Raw genomic sequence first — 6,000 nt, 5'->3', positions numbered from 1 at the left:
GCTGACAATATTGGCATATTTAAAAGGGACTATATCTAGGTCTAAAAAGAGTACTAAACAAGTCATGGATGTGTTTTCCATCATCACCAATACACATTTCTGGATAGTGCAGAAATGTGAAATATCTGTAAACATAATTTCCTATTGCCCGTCTTTAATTTCCCTTAGGACTGGGTGTCTTACTGATAAAAATCTCACATCCCTCCTTGAGATGGTGTAAATCTAAGGGGAAAGAAATCAGCAAAAAGCCAAGAGTCAGAGAGCACAGCAAATGAAGAAAAGGAAGAGGGTGAAAGTAAAAAGTACAGAAATAAGGAACTTCAGAGAGACTTTTCACAAAGTCCCATACCAGATCCCATCAGTCCTTGGTGACATCCAAGGAGCCAGTGGATTAAATTCATACAAATATTCATTAACAGTTGGCAATAGATACTGTACAGTTAATGTCTCAAAATAATGTTATTGATATTTAAGGAAATCTGTAAACAAAATGTTTATTTTTAATTGTGACCGTCACAGAACTGGTTTAAAAGTAAAGGGAAAAGTCTTTTTTAGTGTTTTAAAGTGAACCATGTTTTGCACGCTATGGCCTCTGCCACTGGGTATAAAAGAAGTTAGAAGAAAAAGGCATATGTTAGTTTTTTCCTCCTTGAGTAATTTTCTTCATGAAAAAAGTGGAGGCCTTTATCTGAAATAGGTCTGGAAAATTTTTTATTCTGTTGTCTCAAAGATACTTGACAGATCAATTCTAAACCTGTGAATAGAATTAAGTAGAGGATTTTAGACTGTAAGCTTAGACACATCACTAATATATTATCTATAGATGCTTTTTTGTTTGTAAAGTAGTCTCTTTCCAACAGAAATGGTTATCTGTTCTGGGATCCTTGGGTATTAAAGTGTTGAAAGGAGCAAAGCATTAGGAAGGGAAAACAACAACAACAAAACGAATAACCCAGTGTTAAAAGAGGTTCATGCTCCAGGTAAAGTTATTGCTGAAAAACAATTAGCAAATGATATCATCAGTTTAAATAGCTGTAGGAAAATCCTTTCATGAGAATATCATACCTTAATTGCTAGGGCCCAGGGACTATTTGAGGGAGCACACATAAACAAGAGCCATTGCTTGAAGAGATTCCAAAAGCATGAGATTTGCAGCACTCTTTCTTGAGTAACTGAAGACCTTCATCTGCCCATTCAGTACTGGAATTCAGCAAAACATAAGAAAGCACACAGCTGCTGGATTAGAGTATCTCAAATCTTCTTTTACATCCCACATATACTTTTCTGATTACATGTTCACACAAAATTTAGTAACTGAAACAAAGCAAGCATTAGAAATAAGGTGAATAACAGTAATTTTGCGGCTTCATTTGCTCTCGTGTTGTCACACGTGGTCTCAGAATAATATTTTACCCTCAGCAAACTTCACATACAAGTCAATACTTTGCAGGGTTGATTCACCACAGATAAAGATATCTGTAACCTGAGGAAAAAAAAGTTACTTAGCATATACAAAAATTATCAAACTCATAAAAGAAAATACAGTCCCCTTGACAATACTTTTAAATATTGTATAAATTTTAAAAATCAAGAATTATGATTTATAATTTAACAGGGAGCATTAATCATCTCATCTGTTTGTACTGAAACACTCTATCTTCCCCCTTCCCTCCCCCTCCCCCCCTTTTGAAGCACTATTCAGGTTGTAACAGTGTGTAATTAAACCAATCTAAGCTGAATGTAGCATCTTTTCAAAAAAGTGAATGGAAATACTGGAACTACTGAAGCCATCTCATAAAACCTGTGGGAGAACAGATTTGGGAGCTGACAGGTATATGAGGGAAAAATGTGAAAGAATGATGGTAGCAATATAATAAATAAAATTATTCTAATTAAAACATTGCTGTATAATAAAACACAGAATACTTTATTCAAGTCACAGAGACTGGAATCGCGTTATTAGAGCTTAGCATTTAACAGCAAAGAATTTATAAAAAGACTCTCTTTGGCCCCTCTCATGCATCAATGGAATGAAGACTGTCAATGTTCCTAAGCCCAGGGTTAATCACTATCTATCAGAAAGCTGGGGAATCATAAAAATAACTTTACAATTAGAAAAAAAAAAAAAAAAGGATATTATCCTCTAAATCCTCTCATCTGGGGCATGGGAGTTTGGAAAAGATGTCCTCCTGAACTAGCCTGACACTATGATTTTCTCTCATCTTTACTCGGTTTTGTGAAGCCAGTATTTTTTTTCCCATAAGATAATGGAAGGAAGGACCAGAAGCCTCCCTCACTGAGATTAAAAAGGATTAGATTAACACGAGTCTTTTCATGAAGGACAGAGCAACAGGCCTGCCCTCCTCTGAGCAGCTTGTACCCATGGACTACAGACCTCTCATGAGCCTGCTCATGGGCTCAGCTGCAAATCCTCACAGCAGCCAACTGGCAAAGGCTGAAAGACCACTTTAAACAGACATCTATCTTTTTTGCAATACAGCCACCACACTGTATTTGATTTCAGTTTACCCAAATTTGTGTATTTACTATGAGGCAGTCTGACATTCTATGTATCAGGAGTTGGTTTTTTTCTATAGAAACAGCTCATAACTCATAGTTTAAAGCTAACACTGAATATGTATATAAACTTAAAATCTAATGTTCCTGTTCATTAAAACAAATGTTTTTTTGCACAAGCTTTTAAAAACTTAGATAACCCCTGGTTGAAGTTAATCTGTGCAAATAACTTTTTAAAAAATTTTGTACTAATTCGCACTTCTCTTTTTAAAAGTCCTTGAAGCTGATCACACAGCAGTCAAAACACATGGACTCACAGTTTTTTGTTTATACACAGGAAAATAAATGACAGTGATTCATTATGCTTCACTGTTCTATTTAAAAAGAATGCAGAACAAAAAAATGAAAATAATAATACCCCACCCACTGGAGATTTAAAATTCTTTATAGTATTATTTGTGTTCCAAAAGCACCTAAAGTGAGAATGGGCTTTGAGAAATGTGGTTTCTCTGGATCAAACAGAAAGGAGTATATAGAATATAGTGTTGATTTTGTCACTGGAGTTCTGTCCCAACCAAGGCTGCTGAAATATAATTCAAGTGCAGGGGTTAAAAAAAATCACTCAGAAATAGACTGATTGAAAAGATGGAACAAGACTTGATAAATGCTAGAGATATTTTACCTCTTGAAGACCATAAAGAAAGGTTTTCTATGAGCCTTTCATTCTTTCTCCTTTGCCCTTTTCAGGGCTTTTTATTTTCTTCTGTTTAGTCATGGCTGGAAGTCCAAAGATGTGGAAAGGATAGAACTGGCATATAAATCCTCTAACCTGCCTCCAAGAAAAAGAATTTGCATCCAAATATGCATCTTTACCCTGGCACCCCTTGGAGCTGTCTCACAGAAAACTAACTCCTAAAATGATGGCTCATTTCTCTCTGCCTCCCCTTCCCCATAACGTGGGGAGGGAAAAAAGCAAAAGTCCTAGTTTATGTTCTGTGTGATAAATAGACCTGTTCCTGTACCCCATCCTCATTACTGATGAGCTGAGAGATGATCACAAGACTGGAAGAGCAAGTAGCTCCATGATATACTAGCTTTGCTCAGGATGCCTGTGAGTCACCAGTGTGATGCAGTCACAGAAATAACTCATGCTACCAGTCACAGTCTTTGCAGACAGTGACAAATATTACGGCCATAGGGCAGGACATAAGGGAGATCATATCTGGACCATGGCATAAGGTGCAGAAGTAGTCACAGTCTGGGAAAAAGGTAAAATTTGGAAGAGATTTAGAGTAAGACTGCATCCCATTAGGAGGGTATGGAAAAAAGCCAGGGAGCCTGATTAGCGAATGTCTGCACTGAGCAATGAAGAAGAGCAGTGATGAAAGCCCTGAGATGCCATGGACTTTTATCTGCTCTAGAAGCAGTACATCACAGTGTGGTGCTGATGGGCTGTATTTATTATCTTAAAGTGCATTAAAGTGGATGAACTGCTTCTGGCCCTGAGCTGGTCTTGCTGCAGCACAACAGGCAGACAGATCAGCTGGAGTCAGCAATAGCTCAGGATTCTCTGCACCAAATTTCACTGCACTGCATTGACATCTTCTGTATGAGCTTGGTTTGTGCATTCAGGCACAATGAAAGCTGTCAGGGCATATGATTGCTTGCTATAAATATATCAAGGAGAGGAGGGGAAAGGGGGGGGGGGACTGACACTAGGGCCAAAAAAAAAGTATTTAAGGGCATAACACCAGCACAAAGTCAAATAGGTATAAACTAGTTACAAATAGGTTTAGGCTGGAAATTGCAAGACAGTTTCAAACCATCAGAGCAGTGAGATTTCAGAAGGCTTTCCAACAAGAGGAAGAGAGCCAAAAAGCCTAATTACTTTTAAGATGAAGTTTAAACATTTGTGAAAGGGTTTATATGACATTGCTGCCTGAGGAAACTGGATAAGATTCAGTAACTCAGGCAGTTCTTCCTAAATTCATATTCCTTTGAACGCTTTCCTTCTATGTCATGAGCTCCTTGGTCCTTGGTAGTAGTCACAAGGTTGCCCTAATCTCATACAGCTCAGATGTCTCTTATACTGCACCAGCATTGGGGCCCTCAAACTCCCTGTCAGGGCAGAGAGCTGTGCATGCCCATGTGGAAATGCTTACAGCCTCATGAACCATCCAGCCATGAGTTCTCCTTTTGCTTTTGAGTTTCCATGTTAAGTACAGCCTGAGCTCCTGATTCTCGTGAAATGATGAAAGGCCTCAGCTTCCCACTTCCTTCAAACATTTGTCTTCTGGTGTGAAGAGAACCTAAGTTGTTTGTGATCCTGCCCTGATCAGAGACTTTGCTGCACTTGGTGGAACTGCACTGCAAAGACCACTGTCTCATTTCCTTGCCTCAGTTAAGGGGTTTGACCTTTCTGAGACCTTTTGTCCTCCCTCACTGGACTCTTGAAGCAAAATAAGAAAATGAATAAGGGAAAGACATCTAGCTAAAAGGATTTTTTATCTGTTCAAAAGAGAAAGGTTAGAGTTGGGATCTGTCTGCATAAGAACTTTCCCTCTTGTCTCTTCACTGAAGCTCATGGTACTTAATGGAGCTTTTTTTTTTTAAACTATTTTAAAGCCTGTTTCTAGAGAGAGCTTTGCATGACAATCTCAGCATCTAGTAAAAATCTTTCTAATCCTCTATTCTGCAGCAAAAAATAAAAGAGCCTTAAAAAGTTTCAGGTTGTACCTTATGTAATGCAGTAAAACAAAAACAGTACTATCTTCTATGCTCCCAATTCTGCAAGGCCAAACCAGGGAGTATGGAGCGGCAGTGCTTTCACACACCCTCTTCCAGCTGGTGCTGCTTTTATGCTGTGTGCTTTAGGAAAAAATCTCCTCTTATGGCCTCAAGTTTTAAATCATCTCCATATGGGTGAGGAACCATTTTTAGACTAGTAAAATTTTGTTCTCACAATGTTAAAGAGTCCCAAACCAGGTTTGGTTGCAAACTGTGCTTGTACATGACATAGAAGAAAGGGCTGGGAAAAAATTCTGCTCAAAGTGGTGGGAAGAGTGTGGATGCAAGGTACACAAAGCACATAACCAACAAGTGACAATACTTGCTGTAGGGTGAAATGCTTCACTTTTCTGAACAAATGCACAGCAATATCAACCATAGCACTATAGAGAAAAAAATTTTGCTTCTGGTTAGAAAATTAAAATTATATAATTTTCTATTTATAAAGGGGATTGTGTTTGAAGAATACTTAAAAAATACTACTACTTGATAAGTAAATGTAAGAACAACTACTGTCAAAATACTGAAAAAGAAATACTGGACAACTGTACAAATTTATCATTGAAAAGAGACAAATATTATACTTTGTTAAATGTTATTGGTCAGATGCACAGGTAAATAGGTCACAATTAATTTCAAATGTTGCAAGAATAAATTGTTGTAGAGCTTGGAGTAAAAGGATACTAGCTGTGAAAC

The sequence above is a fragment of the Coloeus monedula genome (assembly GCF_965178545.1).
Source record: "Coloeus monedula genome assembly, chromosome: 1".
NCBI lineage: Eukaryota > Metazoa > Chordata > Aves > Passeriformes > Corvidae > Coloeus > Coloeus monedula.
The sequence above is the reverse complement of the archived record's forward strand: the minus strand, read 5'-3'. Positions refer to the sequence as shown.